Source organism: Monodelphis domestica, chromosome 4 (assembly GCF_027887165.1).
Source record: "Monodelphis domestica isolate mMonDom1 chromosome 4, mMonDom1.pri, whole genome shotgun sequence".
NCBI lineage: Eukaryota > Metazoa > Chordata > Mammalia > Didelphimorphia > Didelphidae > Monodelphis > Monodelphis domestica.
Window position 1 is genome coordinate 148,448,533 of NC_077230.1, and position 2,202 is coordinate 148,450,734.

A 2,202-nucleotide genomic window follows, 5' to 3' on the forward strand; every position below is an offset into this window, starting at 1 on the left:
GGTTATTGTTTGGAAGAGGAATCCCCATCCACCAGGAACTTAGGCATCAAGGCATTATCTGGAAAGACATTGGATAGAAACTGACATGTAGAGGAGTTGTTACCTTGATTATGTCCATCTTCTCAGCTGAGATACTATAGGGGAATTTTTCTGTTTTCTGCTTGACTTTCTATTTGATTGAGATAAGCTATCTCACTCCCAATGAGAGAGCTCATTCATTTTATATAGTCAGGTATATATTCTCCTCCTTATGCTTCATCTGATTTTAGATTTTGCTGTCTGTATAGATAAATGGATTTATTTGCTTTTCAATACATGTATTGCTCACACTGAGCAGGAGAACATGTGGGATCACCCTTTGTTTTGTCAAAATTAGCATCAAGGTCAAGCAGACACATGCAACCAACGAAAACCAAGTCAAATTTTTCACGGAAAAAATCAACAAAAGCAGAAACTGAGGATAATTGATGTCCATAAAAGTCAAGGTATTACTATATAGGGAAAAGTAATTAGTTCAGTTTGATTGAACTGCCTGCATATAAGAGTCAGACATAGATAATAGGCAATCAGTCTATAGCACTCATCCACAGAAAATTTTCAAAACAATTTTATTCCTCCTCAAGCCTCCTATAATTCCCTCAATTCCCAGCTTCCTTCTCAGGTGAGAATATCACAAAAGACCCCATTCTATACCAATTTTTGTAATAGATTAAACTCCTCCTCTCTCAATAACATTCAGTCATTCTCTCTCTACTGCATATGAATATGCCAAAGTCTCTACCATCTGCCCAAAACCCTCCCTTGATCCATCCATCCTTGCTAACTACCATCCTAAATCTCTACTTTCTTCTTCAGAACTACTTGAGAAAAATGTACATTTCTATGAGAGAACTGCCTCCACTTTTCATTTTACTCTATTCTTTACTCTGGGCAGTCTGGTTTTCATTTTCATTATTCAACTATCACTTCCTCCAAAGCTTCCAATGAACTTTCCATGGCTAAATCTAATTGCCTAGTCTCAATCTGGATTCTTTTTTTTAAATTTTTCTTCATTGCTTGACACTGTCAACTTCTCTATACCTGATAACTCTCTTCTCTATAGAGTATTATAAAACAAATCTCAAATGATTTTCCTTCTACCTGTATGATCACTTATCTTTATTCTTTGGTTGATATTCATCCGGGTCATGCCACTCTCTGAAAGGATACTCCAAGGTACTTTCTTTAGTCCTCTTCATCCAGTAATTTCAATTTGTGAGCTCATCATCTAGGATGGATTTAATTAATATCTCCTATGGGTGAATAGAAAGCTAAATCTAGGCCCTGGAAGAGCTAACTTCAAATCTGACATCTGAAAAATTCTGGTTTAGTGACATTGGTCATTTAAAATTTTTCTTCCTCAGTTTCCTCATCTGTTAAATGGGGATAATAATAGCATTTACCTCCCTGTGGTTGGGTTGTTGTGAAGATAAAATGAGGTAATAGTGCTTAAGCATTTATAAACTTTTAAAGGTTATCTGAATGTTAGCTATTGTTATTAAGTAACGCAATTCTCATACCATTTTTTTGTCCATGTGTTATATGAAAGGAGAGAAAGTTAGCACTCCTCTTGATTGGGATGCAAGAGGTCCTAGTGGCCTTTACAGCACACATATGGTTAAGGTGTTACCACCTATTCTGTGGCATTTAGCCATGCTTTTATACAAAATTCAAGAGAAGCATAAAAATCTAAATGAGAAAGACAAAAAAAATCAAGAGACTCATATAATTCTACAATGAAAGGTAATATTTGTAACTCTTAAATTTTTTATCATTATCTTAGTAGTTAGAAGAAATATATATAGTCAGAAGGTGTGGAAGTGAGCTTTTTCTGTCCGACACTAACTTTTCTTCTGTCTTCCAGTTTTGTATCCATTGGACATTTCAAAATGTACATCTCATAGATATCTTAAACTCAACATATTCAAAACTGAACACATTATTCCCTTTCCCCCAAAAAACTCTCTTTTCCTTATTACTCTTGAGTATATTTCTATTCTTCCAGGCCCTCAGGCTCATAATGGGTTTTCCTTGCCTTTTTTTTTTCCTTTCTATGTCTTTATCTCCTCTATCTCTGTCTCTCTGTGCCTATCTACCCAACTCTGTGTCTGTCTCCATATTCCCTTCATGTACAATTGGTTGAAATATTTTGTCATTTCTATC

At 35.2% G+C, this 2,202-nt stretch overlaps 1 non-coding gene across 1 annotated transcript; it reads left to right on the forward strand.

The window, feature by feature from the left end:
* Positions 1 to 1,574: 1,574 nt before the first annotated feature.
* On the forward strand, positions 1,575 to 1,702 carry LOC130454214 (U6atac minor spliceosomal RNA). Its single transcript, XR_008911887.1, has one exon. It is a non-coding gene; the product is annotated as a U6atac minor spliceosomal RNA (small nuclear RNA).
* Positions 1,703 to 2,202: the final 500 nt, after the last annotated feature.